We start from the raw sequence: 19,877 nt of genomic DNA, 5'->3' as shown, positions 1-19,877 counted from the left end.
TCAATTCTGCAGAAATCACCCGGGCCAAGCGAAGACGTGGAGCACATTTTGGGGGCTGGAGGGGGGGGGGGGGGTGATGTGAGGGGGGGGGGGCGGTGATGTGGGGGGGTGGGGGGTCTTTTCATTGCCTCATTAGTTTGCGTCTCGCTCCACTTGTTTTATGAAAATGGATAATAACAAAAATGACAGATACCTGGCGGTGGAAAACACTGTTGTAGTATGTGCCAATTATATCGGTCATTGTTTTCCCGCACTCGCAGAAAGGATGTGTTAAAATCGACGCAAACCATGTCACAATTCTTACACGAATGTGTGTGTTCTGGGACAACACATATTGTGTCAATTTTAACATATTCAGTCATTGATGTTTACACAGGAATTGTGTCAAATGTATCGCCACAAATATGTGTAAAATGTGCAATATTAACACATTATATATTATCAGGCTACACAAGTTACAAAAAGTTTTATTCCTACACAGAGTGTCATCTGCATATACATATTATAGCGTGTAAATCGGTTCAAACTCTTCCAGCCCGATATGTGTTAATATCCACTAACTAATGTGTACAAAAAATAGCAACCCACATACATTTTTTAACACAATCCTTTTAAGGGTGAAGAAAAATTTAAGAATTTAATTTTAATTTATTTGTGAATTTCCTTATTCCTGAGTATTCACTTTAATTGTATTAAGTGAGTGAACTCAGTGTGGCTGTGTGAATAAGAGCAATTGGGCTGTCACTGTTATCCACTGTTAGCCCATCCTGAATAGCACTGAAATGCCATATGCTAAAACCAACGGGCGGTTAATCTGCTATAACCTACAGGTTATGCAAATGGCAAACATTCAAACTTGTGCTTCCACAACTTGTGGAAGAACCTATAGACTTGTGAGTCGCTTTGGATTAAAAGCGTCTGCCAAATGGCAAAAATGTAAATGTAAAAAGGTAAAAATTTACATGAAAGTGTATATTAATGCTGGTACAGTAGCAATAGGATGTGATCACATCCTGCTCAATGACTTTGCAGTGATAGATGGATTCGATAGATAGATAAATAGATTAGATATATGGATAGATAGATAGATAGATAGATAGATAGATAGATAGATAGAATTGTCATAGCAGCCCAAGGCACGTTAACATGCAATAGAACACAGACTGCACTGTGCAGAGCACGTTTAACATCTGACAATGTTCTCTCTGCTATTTCATTTTCCCATGGCAACATTTACCGTGTAAAATCCCCTACGAGATTGCTGCAATGGTCAGATTTGAACTCGGGTAAATTAACACCAGAGTTATACCTCATGTTGCTCATAAGTGACCTCTGTTGGAAACAGTTTAAAAGGAAGAAGAAGAAGAAAAAAAGTAACAACTCAATAGAAACATGAGAATGAGAAAAAAGAGTATCTGTCATTATTTATTAGAAACTACCGTCTGAAGCCACCTACAATACGAAAAGATTAATTTGTACAAAACGTCACTGTTGTCTGCACTATTTTCCATTTGGGGTTGTACCAAGTAAAATGTTCAGTGATTAATCCACTCTTACTGAGTAAATATGGTCCCTGTTAGACTCATATGTAGCCTACTCTTAGAGTTGAATTAACACTGAACATTTTAGCGTGTATGTATCACACGGGTGCTTTGATCCAATTTAAAAAATTTTTTTTTTTTTTTACATTTAATACGCAATTATAACGGCGACTCGACAGAAAACATTGTCGGTTGTCCCAAACGTGTTGTACAAAAGGCAGTTTGATTGGCAGCATGCACAGGTTCAAGGTCTACAAACATTAAGGGTGACATACGGACGTTATTAATCAAACTGAAATTCTATAGAGGGGAATTCCCCTGACAGCAGAGAGGCGACATCTTAACCACTTCGCCATTGCCTCTGAAAATAGACTGCGGCTGTTCGACTGATCTATAAGCAAGGCCAAATCTGTCATGTCATCTAAGTAATATATCCTCAAGTTAAGGCGATGCCAATGTAGGAACTCTGGAAAGAAAGAAACAATTAAAAGCTTGCATCAGTGGACTAAATAAATCAATTTAATTTCCGCGTGGAGCAAAGTCAGGGTTTCTACCACATTCGGAAGTGAGCAAAACCAGCCGAGTGTGTCGACAGTATTCGATAATTTTGCGCCTGCACAATCTAGGCATCAGTGGCGACTTGGCTCCGCGCGAATTCGCCGCGCGAACGCACGCATCACCCGCTGTCACTTAACGAATAGAATAGAGGAAACGGGGTCCCCCCCCCCCCCCCCCATACCTTCTCCCTCCCGTTCTCCTCCTTTCTCGCTTCTTAGTCCCCCCACTCTTTCGCTCAGCCCCTTCAGTCACGGGGTCTCCCCGGGGTAATCGCATTCCTGAACACACACAAGAATGTTCTTCTTCTCCACAAACCCCCCCCCCCCCCCAACTCTAGAGCATAAACACACTGAAACTTTCTCCGCGAAGCCGACCAATAACCTCTCCTGTTTTCGATCGATGCTGCTTTTATTCAAGTGAAAGATTAATAACAATCTTGCTCTCCTTTCAGATATTTCTGCCAGGTTTATCTACCTACCAGACATTCTTCTGATAGGCTAGCCTTGCATTCCTCTCGCCAGAGCATCAAGGACCACACACTTTGCACGCCATAGCGCTGTTGACCGGACACCTAGGACTGCTGGTTGGACAGTGGCCTGGGTATCGAATTTGTGCAAAGTCCGCGGATCCCATTCAAAAGAATAGCAGCAAAGAAACGTCGGCTTTAGAGACACATTCGCCAATCAGCTTTATTTCGATACAGAATACTAATACTAAATGTCACCTCATGTCAACGCTATGTAGGGTGGAACCAGGCAATTAAACGAATTGCACATTATTAGACTACATTTCACGAACACAGGTTAGCCACCGCAGAAGGAAAAAACAAACAAACACAAAATGCGAACGTGAAGTGATTTGGTACCCCCCCCCCCCCACACACACACCAAAAAAAGAAGAAAAAAAAATGTATCCTTCGTTTCTACCTTTTGTCTGTCGAGACGTCTGTTTTTCCTGTGCCGTTCCGCTGTGGAGTTGAGTGGACGAGGGAGCACAGACGCACTACTGGTTAACAGACTCGAGCTTTTGCCCAGAGGTATCGCATAAAGAAAGACAGACAAAAACAATCCGCCGGGAGGGAGAAGAAACCGTTCAACAAAAGAAAGAGCGCCTCAGTCGAAAATACGCTTAATGTTAATGATGTCATCGCTCACTGGTCTGCTTGTCATTTCCCTTTCCCGTTATCGGTTGCCTGGAGGCTTTTTAGGCTCGCGCATCAGTGGGAAATACCACTGGCTTCACGGGCTGCCCATTCACAGAAGCACCACTCAGCCCCCGCAGACCCCGCTACCTGCCACAGTCCCTAGTGAAATCCCCGTGTGGCGGGACCGTCCCCAGTCCGCAGCGCAAGTACGATAGGAGACAGAGATATGTATATTTCGCGGCGGAATGTCAGTAAGGAAAGTACTCCGGGGCTGATATGAAAAGCAGAAAAAGAACCAACACCTTCCACAGAATGAGAGTTTTGTCAGATGTGCTCTCGTTCAGCAGAAAAAAAGAGAAGCGTGTCTGTGGGTATTCCCCCAATTTATCCAGTCAGTAGCCTTGGCTGCATCTCTCTTTGTTATTTAACTACATTTGATGAAATAAGAAAACGGATGGAGTGAAACTAAAATGACTTTACATAGCCATTTGCAGTCATTTTACTTTCACTCCATCCGTTTTCTTATTTTATCAAATTATATATACAGAATATATATATATAATATATATATATATATATATATAATATATATATATAATATATTTATTTACAATCTCAATTAAAAAAATGTTTTGTAATTCAATGTAATACTTTCCATATACATAGTTCCTTATTGGCACATCAAACATAACATTATCAAGTGCAAAAAACAATTTTTTTATTGTTAGTTGAAAAAAACTGCATATCTGAAGAAATTCATGAAAATGTGCATTCCTCAAACATTTAATTGAATACTTCCAAGGTAGCCCAAAGAATGTTACAAATCTTTTTACTGAGTAACTTCACACTGTACAAGAACATGAAAGTGCTTTGTGCCTTTTTTTAAATTCCTGTTGTGTTTTCAAGAAATGACATCTGACTGCTTTCAGATTAAACTCACGTACCACGTCATTTCTCCATTCAGATAATGCGACCGAAACCAAGATGTAGGCTAATAACATTTATAAACAAGAATTTCATTTGCGTTATGCGGCCGATGTCTGAACAGAGAAGTAGGAGACTAGGGGATTGCCACTGTAAAAAACGAAATTATTGCCTAAAAACCAAACTCATTATAAATGTGTGTTGAAGTAATTTTCATTATCAGGCCATTAAAGTCTTGAAAAGTCACTGTACAATGTACATTTACTTTACATTTAATTAAGACTAAATCAAGTGTTTTTATCTTCAATAAATCTGTGGAATAACAATGTACACAATTTCAGAATTCTAACTTTTTTCCCCCCATAATATTCAAAACATGGTTTTGATTGAGAATTTTTGGAGACGTACGAATGAAAAGAAAATATTTCCTGGCACAAGCAGTGACATGTCATGAGCAGCACTGGATAAAAGTGAATAAAGGCAGCACTCAGAAAAGGAATGTTTTCATTTCATTCAACTCCGCAACGGCCTTACGAGGAAGTGAGCAAGAACATACGTACGATCTAAACGCCAAATATGAGTTCTCTCATTGTAGCTGCGTTCACTGTCTCTCATTCAGTCTCTTGTTTACTCACATCTTGTTTTTTATTTATAAAAGCAATATTTCAGTAATATGAATATGCTCATACATATATCTCAGAAAAAAATGGTTCTTTGGCAGGTCTCCGTAGAGGAACCCTTTTTAGTTCTCTATGGAACCCTCTACCCTAGGTGAAAGCTTCACACTTCACACAAAGAACCATTTTGGCCAACCAAGAACACTTGGACTAAATGTGGTTCCTCGACGGAATCACAGGGTTCCTGCTAGAACCACTTTCTTCTGAGGGTGTAGGACCACTCTTTAAAATAAAAAAAATAAAAAAACAGAGTAGTTTACTACGCAATTAAAAAAATTACCTTGTATCTTTTTTGGGGGTGTCAAATGAATAGGCATCTAAAAAAAAATAAAAAATAAAAAGTATATTTGAAAATGGACCCCAGAGAGGGCGCTGGGTTGGGAGCTGCAGTATGGCACATTGCTTGCTTTATACATCCACACATTTTCCCCTGGGCTTATTTTCTCATTAGATTTGAGATGCACTTCAGGAGAAACAAAGGCGCATTCTGAAAGTTAGGTTTGGCCCTTTACCTTTAGCAAACGCTTCTAATCCAAAGCAACTTACAAGTGCATCAAGTGCACAGGCTCTTCCACATCAAATCCATAACTAGAAACATACGCACGAAGGGCTGTCATCATAGGTGCAATTTTTTAAGGGATAGGGAGTCATAAGGGAGGACTAAGTTATAGTATAGAAAAGGTGTGTTTTTAGTCTGCGTCGAAATAGGGGGAGGGATTCTGCTGTCCTGACAGTGGTAGGCAAGTCATTCCACCACTGAGGAACCAGAACAGAAAATGGGCGTGAACGTGCAGCTCGACCGCTAGGTGCTCGTAGTGAGGGAACCACACGGCGACCAGAGCTGGCAGACCACGGGGGACTTGCGAGGGTATAAACCGAATGACAAAGGGAGTGCCCCTAACTGACCACAAGCCTCCTGTTCAGACGGCAGTGCCTCTGCGAGTCCCTACAGGCCCACAGAATCACGTCTTTATGGGGTGAACGGGGGGGGTGAACCTGAGTTTGTGGGCAGTGCTCCTCAATTTACATAAATTTCCCAAAGAGCAAAAAGGTACAAACTGTTTTTCACTTCAAATGAAAATGGTGTGTGTCACTCCAGAATGCATCACGAAACGTGGAATGTGTGGTCTCTCTGAGTATTTCCCCTCTGAGGTCACCGATCAGGACTTTTCAAAACAACATATTCTCTTACAGGAATCAACACAAGCAATCAGATCGCCCGTTATATATTCTTTATAAAATTGTTCTGTAAAAAGATTGTTGTACAGCAACTTAATGATTTACGAGACACTGCCATGAAATCTAGAAAATGTTATTCAGATTCACATTTGTAGGTATAGCAATGGAATTAATTTTGCATGATTTGAAGTACTAATATGTTAGAATTTATGTTGTGCAGATTTCCTTTCCCTTAAAAATTATGCAAAATATATTCTGATATGATTTGTCTCAATATTCCAATATTTAGTGTATAGAAAGAAAGTTTCCCCCCCCCCCATTTTGAATATTCTGTTTAGATGACTGTATGCAATAACATGTACAGTTACACTGACTCACCTACCAAAAAAGACATTGAATTCTTACAATACATTACTGCGGTAAATCTCACAGGGATACTATTCTGACCTGGGTCAGATATTCAATCATTTTCTGTGCTCGATTGATTTTATGATGACGACTATATGTTTAGAACAGCATTCCATGTGTATTTTTCCTAGTTCTGGATGTGATGCTTTGACTTGTGGTAGAACCTATGCACTTGTAAGTCGCTTTGGATTAAAAGCGTCTGCCAAATGACAAAAATGTAAAAAAATAATAATAATTTGCCTGCTTGAATTGAAGTTCCAGAGCACCAGACCAGCTCAGTAAAGCACAGAAAAGTATTTGAATCCAAAGCAATTAAGTATTTAACCCAGGTCTGCTGCCATTACTTGTGTTTCACACAAGCCAGAGTACTGACCACTTGGTACCACTGGCTTTCCTGTTAGTTGTTTTGTTTGGATTTAAATAAATTTTAATATTTAAGATCATGCACTCTGGAAAGCATTTTGTGGCAATTTCAGTGCAAATGAGCCATGCTGAATATTGCTGTATAGATAGACCAGTCTACACCACCGGCACAACACCATGTTCAGCTCTGAAAGCCAGATACAGACAGATACAGACAGATACAGACAGTCACAACACCATGTTCAGCTCTGAAAGCCAGATACAGACAGATACAGCCAGATACAGACAGGCACAACACCGTGTTCAGCTCTGAAAGCCAGATACAGACAGATACAGACAGGCACAACACCGTGTTCAGCTCTGAAAGCTGTCCACGTTAAAGAACAGCCACTTCTTGACGTGGACTTACAGTGAGCACTATAATTCGGTGGACAGTGACACATTGTTTTGTTATTTTGGTTCTGTGCTGTACCACTTTGAGTTTGAAAGGATACATTGACAATGAGGTTGAAGTGCAGACCGTCTTTAATTTGACGGTATTGTCATCCGTAGCGGATGAACCATTTAGATATTCCACGCCTTTACGTTTTTTTGGTGGATTTCTCTGACCTCGTTTGACGGATACATTTCGTCTCATTAGTTATTGATATAACTGAATTGCAGGATGGGGATTTATGTTCGGAGAATCCTTCCATGTGTACACTCGACAGGGTCTCTGAAACGTACAGTATATCCATCTAATATGACATCATTCATAAATCATGAATAAAAAGCAAGTTATCCAAGGCAGTCTTATTCTGTCACGCTCCCCAGTTGTGCTGCCCTTCCCCTCGTGAGCACAAGCAGTGCAGTACCACAGCCATCTCTGCCTGTCTGTATCTGTCTGTATCTCTCTGTATCTCTCTGTATCTGTCTGTGTCTGTCTGTATCTGTCTGTATCTGTCTGTGTCTGTCTGTATCTGTCTGTATCTCTCTGTATCTGTCTGTATCTGTCTGTGTCTGTCTGTATCTGTCTGTATCTGTCTGTATCTGTCTGTGTCTGTCTGTATCTGTCTGTATCTCTCTGTATCTGTCTGTATCTCTCTGTATCAGTCTGTATCTCTCTGTATCTGTCTGTATCTGTCTGTATCTCTCTGTATCTGTCTGTATCTGTCTGTGTCTGTCTGTATCTGTCTGTATCTGTCTGTATCTGTCTGTGTCTGTCTGTATCTGTCTGTATCTCTCTGTATCTGTCTGTATCTCTCTGTATCAGTCTGTATCTCTCTGTATCTGTCTGTATCTGTCTGTATCTGTCTGTGTCTGTCTGTATCTGCCTGTATCTGTCTGTATCTGCCTGTATCTGTCTGTATCTGTCTGTGTCTGTCTGTATCTGTCTGTATCTCTCTGTATCTCTCTGTATCTCTCTGTATCTGTCTGTATCTCTCTGTATCTGTCTGTATCTGTCTGTATCTGTCTGTGTCTGCCTGTATCTGCCTGTATCTGCCTGTATCTGTCTGTATCTGTCTGTACAGGGGACTCCTCTGTCACTCATCTGTCTCTCCCGCTAGTGTCTCCATTTAATGTGTCATTACACCACGTATATCTCCCGTACAAAGCAATGTAGAAATATTTCACGTAGTGTCTTCAGAGCCATGAATGCAGAACGAAAGTAAAACTGTAAAATTGAATACTATTTAAAGGGGCGCCATCCAACAATATCTAACGAACCAACTTTATGGTGGATTAGAATTGAATACGTGAACATTTGAAGGTATATTTCATTTTAGTAATTTTTCATTTTTATTTAGAAATTACAGATCAACAATGCAGCTTCTTCTCTTTGTTCATCTGAGAGCAGAATGGCCATTCGTATAAATGACAATTCTTTTAACTTTCTCTTCAACGCACCCAGTGACCAAAGTCCTTCCTGATGTAAAACGAGAGGTTTTTTTGGGGGGGCTCTGTGTTAATAAATGCAATATCAAGAGTTTTACGCTGTGAAATTCCTTCTACCAAAATACCTGTGCCCACTTGTAAGAGTGTAGTCATAAAGACACTGTCTGTCACCTAAAGGGAAGGACACGGTGTATATTCATGTCGGCCGGTTTCATGTCTAGCAGTATTGTCAGAATGTTTACTTAAGAAATTACATTATTAATATGCATTAATTGCATTAACTGGTTTCTTCTCTTCTCTCTTCTCTTCCTGAATATCTTGAATGGAGGTTTCAAGCTTGTTGTGGACACGTATGGCTTGCATTAGCAATTCTCCCGACTTATAGCCGTGTTTTCGGGAATGATCTAAGTTGCTCTTTCTGAATAACACTGTTTTAGGCCAGGGGGTTTTCAAGGCTTGAAGGCTATTATATGCTCTGAGATAAAACATTTTCTTCATTTTTTTACACATACACCGCCGGTTGCAGTGGACCTGGTTTCAGGGGATCAATAGGCAGTTTTCTCCAGTGCCAAAGCCAGGCGTGCCAAGACATGATTGTGCCTTTCGCTTTCCCACTGTCTTCTTTCTGGTGGTGAAGATGGGGGCGAGCGAGCAGATAAATCCATGCTTAATGTCTCTCTCACTCTCTCTCTCTCTCTCTCTCTCTCTCTCTCTCTGCCCTGCTGATCATGCTGATGTCGTTCTGAAGATTCGGACACAAAGTGCAGATTCTGCGCTATGTCTAATGTACTGTAAAATGCAGAAAGGTGCCGTAAAACGCAGAAATGTACTGTAAACGCAGAAATATACTGTAAACACAGAAATATACTGTAAACGCAATAATGTTCTGTAAACTCAGTAATGTACTGTAAGTGCAGTAATGTACTGTAAACGCAGTAATGTACTGTATGTGCAGTAATGTACTGTAAACGCAGAAATGTACTGTAAGTGCAGTAATGTACTGTAAACGCAGTAATGTACTGTATGTGCAGTAATGTACTGTAAACGCAGAAATGTACTGTAAACGCAGTAATGTGCTGTAAACGCAGAAATGTACTGTAAGTGCAGTAATGTACTGTAAGTGCAGTAATGTACTGTAAACGCAGTAATGTACTGTAAACGCAGAAATGTACTGTAAACGCAGTAATGTACTGTAAGTGCAGTAATGTACTGTAAACGCAGTAATGTACTGTAAGTGCAGTAATGTACTGTAAACGCAGTAATGTACTGTAAACGCAGTAATGTGCTGTAAGTGCAGTAATGTACTGTAAACGCAGTAATGTACTGTAAACGCAGTAATGTACTGTAAGTGCAGTAATGTACTGTAAACGCAGAAATGTACTGTAAGTGCAGTAATGTACTGTAAACTCAGTAATGTACTGTAAAAGGGCTGGGCTGATGCCTGCCACGGTCTGCAGGGCGGCCACATCTTCAGCGCTGTACGAGACCCCTGCGCGGGAGGGCGTTCGATCCCGCGTCGCGACCCCTTCTCCGTTACCCTCCCTGCTTTCTACCTGCCTGACTGAAGCTCAAAGATGTTTTGTAAATTTCTCCTTAATATGCTGTTGTCCAGATGTGCGATAATTATCATATTTGTATGATAATTTTGCCCTTTGTATGATCAGTAATTCTAAAAACCCCTAAATGTACAATAATTTTAAAGGCAAGTTTGCTATATTCCCTCCACATGTTTGAATGTGCTCACGCTTGCACGGGAACTTGCGTGATGAAAGAAATGTCTTGAGCTATGATGTTATCAAGTTTAAATAAAGTATATAATAATAATAATAATAATAATAATAATAATATTAACGTGAAAGAGTAAGCACCTAAAATGCAAAAGGCGTCTTTAAAATGGGGTTTGATACGATCCTTAATACTATGACGAGATTGTCAGATGAGACTGTCGGTTGTCTCTAGGCAGTCTTCTTTCTCCAAATTATACTATAGCTGTCATACTCAGTGTCAGTTCTGTTTTGGCGTTTTCATTTTCGTGTCATGTCCGTGTTTTTTGTCCGCTCTCACTTTCCGTAGTCCTTTCATTAACTCATTTCACCTGTCTCATCACCTGTTCTCCACACTCTGGTTTGTCATTTCAGTTTTTACCTGTGTGTATATATACCTGTATGTTTCAGTTCTTTGCCAGATTGTAATGTGCTTGTCTCTACTCTCCAGCGTTTTTCTGATTGCTTTTTTCGTGCTTCGACCTGTTTTTTGTACCCCTACCTTCGCCTGTCGGGATTCTGATTCTGTCTTAGTTTTGATCCATCGTTGCCGAATTCTGATTGGGCTTTTGGATTGTGATTTCAGGATTTTGCCCTTTTTGAGTTTGGACTCCCGCTTGTGAAATCGATCACGTCTGTGATTGCTCCTGTCGTTTCTGTCTGTCGCCGATTGCCCCCCCCGCCTGCTTGCACTGCCTGGCTCTGAATAAAAGCATCTATTCAGTGAACTTCTTGGTTGAACGATTGGTTCAAATATCCTGAGTCCTGACAACAGCTTGATCTCAGATAATAAGAACTTGACGTGCTCCTAGCATAATTCTGGTGGTCTTTGGAGTGTGAACGTGAACCACAGGTGTCACCAAAACTGAAAGATTACGGATTGACGCTTTAAAATAGTGAAGGAATCAAACTGTGGGTGCCGCACCGGGTAACAGAGGCAATAAAAGTAGGCCTGCGCACTAGTAGCTTGCTGATTTTATAAAGCAACCACACATGTTTCTGAGCAAACGAAACTGTAGTTAATGAGAATTTTCTGTCAATTTTAAAGCTAGCGAGCTAGCTATAACACCACCTTTAGAGGAAGCTGCCCAACCTAATTCTTGCTTCATCCGTTTGAACAGGGTAATATATGTGGGTCAGGTATTGTGTGACTTACGTTGTGGCCTGACTCTGGGTGGGAGATTTGGGGGACCTCGTGCCCTGAGACTTGATGCAGGGCGATTAGGCACACTTAATGATGTAAAGGTGACTGCATCACGCCAACAAACTGCGTAATAACCGCATCATAAAAAGCAGACATTTCATCAAGTTTGTTTACATTGGAGGTGCAAAATGGCAGATGGAGTGGACGATCTGGTGGATTTCTGTTCTTTGTTCAGACGATCAATGAAAGATGAATGCAACTGCGTATGGTCTGCATTGCATGTGCCAGCATTTTTTGAGATGGAGAACAGCGGAATTTATGGCTATAATTAATTTTATCATAGCATTGATATCACATCTGGATGAGGGGGGAAAGGTGTATCTTTTTAGTTAGTGAATCTCCAATGTAATAATAATAATAATTTTGTAAAATAAATGTTAGATTGGGGTGTGGGTAAGGGAATTGTTATGCAAGATTAACAAACCTAATTTAAATAATGGTGGTAGAAGTTGATTCTTTTTCATTTGGTTGCATTTGGGGTGCGGTTACCTTTAAGCACGTCATATGAAGTAATTATAAATATTTATGTTTTGAAATGAAAAGGCTCAAATCACTGATTATTTTGTTAAAAGATGCGAAAAAAACATTTTCCATAATTGTGATAAGGGGTGAAATAGCTGATGGGTGATTGTTGCTTACAGACTACAAATGAAAGCAGAATAATTGTCAATTATGAAATAAAACGTCTCAATATTTACCGTCATGGAAAATGTAATTACAAATGTGCTGTCTCCATCTTTTGGCTAGGAGGATGGACATGTTCAGAATCTTTTTACTTAAGGAGGCTCATATACATTGGTAGTCCTGTTAAAACTGTATTTCGCTGAGCGCTGATGGCTGGCTCATCCTACCCAGACACTGGGCCAGTGAGTGGGTAGATGTCATGGTCTGGGACTAAATCCAATTCCTGAGACAACTTCAATCACCTCTTACTTCAAAGAACCAATTTTTCAGTTGAGTCTTATATTTTAATCCACTTCCTTCCCGTTGGAGTTGTTCCGGGGTGGGGTGACTTGTTATGTCTTTTTTTTTCTGTTTCCGATATTGAAAAATGTCTTTTAAGCGGTTGATCGCAAAAAAAAAGAAGAAGAAACCCTTCACATTACTGCGACCTTCGTCTTGTGTACCTGAACTGTGTAATATCTACTATTTTAGTATTTTTTATTGCTAAATAAATTCATAAAATGTCAAGGCCAAACGCGACTGGCAGCCCTGAAAGGCACTGCACAATTAACTGTAGCATCTATATATATATATATATATATATATATATATATATATATATATATATATATATATATATATATATATATTTTTATTATTTTTTTTTTTAATTTTATTTACCTTTATTTAGCCAGGCAATACCCTTGAGGTTAAAAACCTATTTTGCGAGGGTGGCCTGGTAAGATGCTAAATACAGAATTGGTGGGCTGACAATGTTTCATTGCACAATAGTGACCCCTCTGGTCAATAGACAGAATGCGCTGCAGTCCTCCTGCATAGGTTGCCCATTAACAATCCTCCTCAGACTCATGTCTGTGTGAGCTCTGCAGGTGGACCTACGGCGCAGTGGCTGCCATGATGTGGTTCAGTAGAAAATGCGCACCTGAATTTATAGCCATATCTGCTGTATGACTGCATACTGCATAACCACTGCCAACTCTCAATTCAGCAAAACACGGTTAAAAAAAATTGCACTCTTGTCATGTTATAATCATATTATAATATCATTATAAAATAGAAATATAGGTTTTGCACACAAAAAAAAAAAAGGCTTGAAAGACCTTATAATCGCACACTTCACATTCTGACTCCCAGAGCTGTTTGAACGTCGGCGGTTGGGTGAACGAAGGTAACACGACGCTCGATTACCCTCCTGTGTCCTCGGAGGCTTTGTGGCTGAAGAATCCTAATTAGTGTGTGCTCACGGCTGTAACCCAGAGCAACACAAACGCTAATTAGCTTCATGACTCTTTAACATCGACATCGCATTCGCTGCTATCGTTTAATTTCATTGTGGCGGTTGTCCTCGCCTGCGAGCAAGTTGCGTTGCTCACTTGCCAAACTAGCCGAAACCATCTGATTTCACAACATTTTGAAATAAATTATTTTTATATGGTCGACCAAGTGGTGTGTGTGTGTGTGTGTGTGTGTGTGTGTGTGAGAGAGAGAGAGAGAGAGAGAGAGAGAGAGAGAGAGAGAGAGAGAGAGAGAGAGAGAGAGAGATCATATCATATTTATATCATATTTACTAACCTAATGTATAACGGTTAAGAAAAAAAATTGAATATACGGCAAAAAAATAAATAATTCCATGATTATGAACCGAAAAAACATCTTGCCAACCCTGGTCCTTCACCCCTATCTGCCACAAACGAAACTGCTTCTGGACAATTTGAGCATTTTTAAATTTTTGTAATTTGTAATTTGTAATTTTTAAAAACATCCAAAATTCATAAAAGCATTTCTCTCCAACACACACACACACACACACACACACACACACACACATATCACTCAGTTTGATACTTTCACTCTAATGTCAGCCCTGAAGTCAAAAACTGCCAGCATACCGATGGGAAATCTGTCACACAACTGTACCACCAAGATTCACAGGAAACAATAATTTCACAACTCTGTTCAGGGTGAAATACGCTCGTCGGAACAGACCGCTTGAACGGAGTAGCAGTGTGTGCCAAGGCACTTTTAGTGCTTAGCAGGTGTTTTTTCTCCTGTGGCACATAGGTGTCTGATTCTACCCCCCTCAGCTGGGGCCGGTTTGGGAAACCCCCCTTCGCCAAGCGTAACCGTCTCTCCCTCCCGCGACTTGAAATACAGGCTCGTTTGGTGGATTTTCCCACCGAGCGGAGGGATCGCTTCCCATGGATTCGTCTGAGCTAAGCCCTCTTAAATGTCCTCTGGCTTTTGTCCTCGCCTTCCAAATGGAATTCTCGGCATTCATCGCGCCATTCAGCGGCGTTTCGGAGCGGCGCAGGAATTCTCCGCTTCTGACAGGCGCCCGAGCTTTGTGTGTGGTTATGTGGGGGTACGTGCTGGCCGCTTTTATCACCCAAAACGCTCAGTGCACACTGACAGACACACATGCGTGTGCGTGCGAGCATGCATGCATGCATGCATGAGCGCGCGCGCACGCACGCACACACGCACAAAGTTCAAAATGCAGCATTAATATATAACGCATTGATTTAAATTGCGCATTTGTTAACCTTTGTTTCTGATCATACCATTATATAGCGAGAATAATTTTCAACGTTTTTTTTCAAAATCATAAAGGTGTTCCGATATATTCATAACTACCCTGAAGATACAGACAACAAAGAATACTAGGCTTTCTGTCCGACACTATCCACGCACAAAAATAAGCGCACACAATCGTAGTTAGAAAGTTAAACACAGAAACGATATCTAACGAATAAGTGATTGCACTGCAGGCTATATAGTCGCACGTTGACAACAACCTTCAATATACAACATATGTAAACAGCAATACATATAAATAGGCTATGGCTACATTTTTCCTATAGACCAGGCACATGCACTGCACGTTTCAAAATACCATAAATTGCGGACTCATAATACTCCGAAAAATGCTTTAATTAATAAAAAACGGCAGCGGAGACTATATACGGTGCGATGTACACAAAGAAAAGAACGAACCACGTAAATATATTCGATAGCTGCGCCTCAAAGTTAAATGGCGAGGCGAAACGAACCCGCAACTGTAAAACAGCTTACTGTAAAACTGAAATGTAGCTCGTGTGCAACTTGGCACAAGATGCGTGAGAGATCGTGAGAAGAGCTGTTCCAGGTACAGTAGATAAGTTGGTTCCTACCTGTGGCTACACATGGCTGAGACGATAGCTTCCAACCTCCTCGTGCTGCACGCTTTGTCTCCGCACACACACACACACACACACACACACACACGCGCACACACACACTCTCACTCTCTTTCTATCTCGTCCTGGTTCTCTGCAGTATCCAACAAAGCTGGCTTGTTTCCCCTCCGTGTTTCCGGCGACTGCGGTTATCTCTCTGTCACAGTGCAAGTGATCAATCCGCGGAGTTGTCGACGGTCTTAACTACGGAGCGTCTCTCCACCCCCTGCCGCGTAGTGACTGTACAAGTGCGGAGGCTTCCCGCCTACATAGCTCTCCGGCGCTGTCAGCCCCCACAGCGCCTACCTAACCAAGTCAGTCACCTGACTTTTTACCCCACGCACCGATCTCTCCAACACACCCCCTCCCCACACACACACACACACACACCCGCACGCATCAGGCGCACCGTAAACACAAACACAATTTTTCCATTTGGGATATTTTTCTTACTTATAATTTATCATGTATGGTTGCAGCTTCATTCACTGTACCACAGTTATTGTTTGGGAAAATAATGTGATGCCCAGGGCACTATCTCCAATATAACATTTTCTGTAAGTAGCAACTTTTCACTGTGTCCTACATGCAACCATAATTTTACAAGAGCTTTAGTTAAGGAATAGTTTCCAAATTTCAGTTGTGTATATGGGAGGTATGACATGTAAACAATAACTGCCCCTGGAGAATATTTTAAGTTGTCTCATTTGAACTTTCAGTACATTGGTTGCTGAATGATTTGCAGGCCTATCCATTGTGGACCCCATACTGATTAAGTTAACAACAGTTAAATCTTTATTACGTGGGAAGCCAACATCATATACAGCGACCGCTGCATTGTGAATGTGTAGCCCATACATTCTCAAATAGGGAAATAGATTACATATGTTGTGCATACACCCACCTGTCCTGGCACATGTTGCTGGGGTAACCTCTACCTAATCATCTCTCAAATTGTGAGACTGCCCCTTTGATTGGTCGATTCACCTGGATAACCGAAGTGGCGTTTGATTGGTCAACGGGAGGACGGGCGCCAGGATTCCAATCAGCTTCCGTGGGTTCGAATGAAATTTGCCTCGAGGAATACACGGGGTGGACTGCCTCAACCGCCAAGGCGTTGCGTCAAAGTCCTTCCCCTGCGCCGCAGCATGGCTGACGCTGGTTTTGTTCAGTCACAGAAACTTCCCTGAACGCGGAGCCGAAGCAGGGGAGGTTGGGCTGACCCGGCTGACGTCGGCAGCACCTGAAGCACAACAACTACGGTTTTGTACTGCGTTTCACGGCAAGCCTGGCGACGGCTTCCCCACCACCCTGACACAGGTGAGCGTTATTACCTTGAGACTACACGCTGAGACGGATTGGGCACCTGTCTCGTACCAGGTTTTTTAAATTTTTTTATTTTTCTGAAAAGGAAGGAATTATACTTTTTTCAAGCACACAGAAACCAAAGCTTTTTATTTATTTGTCATGAAAGTCGCACTGTTTGTAACATCCTGAGCGAACTTGGTGTTGGGAACACGATGAGTCTACGTTAGGCTCCGTGCTTCGCCAGGTGCGTCTGGGTTTGTTTGGTTTTGCTCAGTATTACAATACGTCCCTCATTTAGTTATGTAGTCATAGGAACATGCCGGGTAAGTAGTGAAATTGTAATGCATGTACATTCACTTAAGAGATCGGCTTGAGTGAAAGCCACATGGCCAATATTGAAGGCTTGCTTGTATATGGCTCTTTCTTCACTGCATTAATTCTCAGACATGTTCCTATAAATAGCCTATGTTTCCGAATGGCATAAATGTACACTCTCCTATATGGCTTAAGGAACACAGAGTAGCTATAGGCATTCCCATGTTGATGTAGCAGTCATAAATTCCAAACCAGGGCCGGTTCGGAGTAGTGAAACGAAAACAAGGCTTGGGCACAGGTTGAACGCAAACTACCGTTTGTCTTTTCCATCCATTTCCAAACATTATGCAGTATTTCCATTGACTATTACAAATATTATGAAAGGGAAATGTGGGTAATCTTTGGGTTCCCCTCGCACATGCGATGATGGGATGCCATCAGGCCAAATTCTCAAAAAAAAGAAAAGGAAGAATGATTGTTTGCCAAAACCCAAGTTGTGGAAAAATGTTCAACCCATCATGAAAACAAATTAGTAAATGAATGCTCATATTTTAGTTTATTCATATTTTTAGGAAGCTAAAATAGATTAATTTATAACAAATGACTAATAATGGTCATGAATTACCTCAATTGCAGGATGAACAGAATAGCGTTATGGTAGTCTAGTGAATATTATATTAGTATTGGTTTAGTTTAATAGCTTTGGTCAGCTCTGGCAAGAGGCGCCATTACATAATAATAGTTTGGCAGGCACACTTATCTGGGGCAATATACAGCAGCAGAGAACATCACTGACTCAGGAATACAAAATGGTTTCCACCAACAGTCACAACTGTGACATTTTGGCGCAATAATCCAACTTTGATCTCATGAACGCACGCTTGACTGTCGTTCATTTAGAGCATTTGTTTTATGGCAAATTAAAATAAGTCTGTCCTGACCTATTTAAAATGTCAGAACATTAGAGAGGGCGAATTGAGGGCTTTTAGAAAATAAGACACTTTTAAGAAGCTTTTAACCCCGCGAAAAGGTCAGAGACATGAATCGCGGTAACATTTAAATTCTGCTTGATTCTTGTTGATAAATTATACGGGCCAGAAAGCCTCTTGAGAGGTCGCTTAAAAAGAGCCGTCTTGCTTTGCCAGTCGTGTACGAAGAGCCCGGATTGAGTGGTCGAACACTAATTGGTAAGAGCTGAAAAGCGTTGGTAATTGGCTTCCTTCAACATGCGAGGAAAGCGTTTATATATTCAGGTAATGTACTGAAAGCTAAAAGGCTAAACACTGTGCACAATGTGGAAAAATTGGGCAGTGTGAACCCTTTTGGTGGTCTAATTTCTACAGCAGTATGCAGCTACATTACATTACATTACATTACATTAATGGCATTTGGCAGATGCTCTTATCCAGAGCGACATACAGTTGATTAGTCTAAGCAGGAGACAATCCTCCCCTGGAGCAATGCAGGGTTAAGGGCCTTGCTCAAGGGCCCAACGGCTGTGCGGATCTTATTGTGGCTACACCGGGGATCGAACCACCGACCTTGCGTGTCCCAGTCATTTATCTTAACCACTACGCTACAGGCCGCCCTCAGTTGGACTGGAAATTGTTTTGGGGGTTATCCTAGTCTGCGACATCCAGAATCCTATGGCCCACTATGGTGTAGTCGGGATCCAGATAAAACCTGAACTATATGGGAGCTGACCGTTTATGTCTTGTCGCTTAAAAAAAAAAGAATCCACTCTTAGAGAGGTCTAGATTCAAGGCTTTTCTCACTAGGTATACATGCACAGTTGCACACACACAGTCAGACTGCCACACACACACACACACACACACACACACACACACACACACACACACTTCTTTCCCACCCTCTATCCAGCTTTTGCCTACAAGTGGCACTTTTATTTTTGAAGGCCTTGATTCTCCTCAAGCACCTCTGAGTTTTTTCTCTCTCGCTGAAACCTCTTCAGGGATGATGGGGGGGAGATCAGAGAATGGTCTACTCAGAGTCTGTTTTCCTAAGGTCAGAGTGAGTCCGCCTCGCTCCAGTCATGACCCAAACTTCTCCGGCCCCCTGCTCGTGTGGTTGTTTGGCAATTCAATCAACCAATTAGTGTACACTGTAGATTTGATCCGAAGAAGAAAAATATGTCGCAGTGGATTAGCGCGTTCGTGTTGACGGGAGCTTGACACATCCTAAATGCCCGCTTGCGGCAGAATAATCTCACGAAGTGGCACGTCGGGCTTCTGAGAAATCAGAGCGCGCGTTACTTGGAAGCGGTTGTACGTGGCGGGGCAGACGAGAGCCGTCGTCATACGGGTGATTCCTGACCTGTCATTCTGAGGTAGCCGTGTGCCGTTTTCCGCCGTTTAGGACCTGTCCTTCTGACGAAGCAGAACCGCCGATAACGGCACCGGGCCCTTTCGTGCAGAGACTCGCGTGGGTTCTCATCTGCATATCGTCTGGAATTTTGTCGTTGCTGGTGAAACTCTCAGAATGAATGAGCCGTTTCTCTAAACTCACCGACGTGGTTTTGACGGAAGGGCGCGTGACCTCAGCGACGGCGCCGCCGCCTCGGACAACTTTTAAAAAAAAGAAAGGATGTCGGCCGGCCGCGTCGCGTCAACCGGCTCGTTTGGCGGCGTCCTCCGGTGGCGGTCGGATCGACGCGCTTCCGCTCGACCCAAATGGCAACTTCAGGTGTCAGCGAAGA

At 41.8% G+C, this 19,877-nt stretch overlaps 1 long non-coding RNA gene across 2 annotated transcripts in view; it reads left to right on the top strand.

The window, feature by feature from the left end:
• The window catches only part of LOC133117017 (uncharacterized), a 90,369-nt gene that overhangs the window by 17,949 nt on the left and 52,543 nt on the right, over nt 1-19,877 (top strand). For both annotated transcript variants that reach the window (XR_009705919.1, XR_009705918.1), the window contains exon 2: nt 16,714-16,855. This is a non-coding gene — a long non-coding RNA (uncharacterized LOC133117017). The remainder of the gene's footprint in view (nt 1-16,713; nt 16,856-19,877) is intronic.

The sequence above is a fragment of the Conger conger genome, chromosome 17 (assembly GCF_963514075.1).
Source record: "Conger conger chromosome 17, fConCon1.1, whole genome shotgun sequence".
In the NCBI taxonomy this organism is placed as follows: domain Eukaryota; kingdom Metazoa; phylum Chordata; class Actinopteri; order Anguilliformes; family Congridae; genus Conger; species Conger conger.
This window is presented reverse-complemented; position numbering and strand designations above follow the sequence as displayed.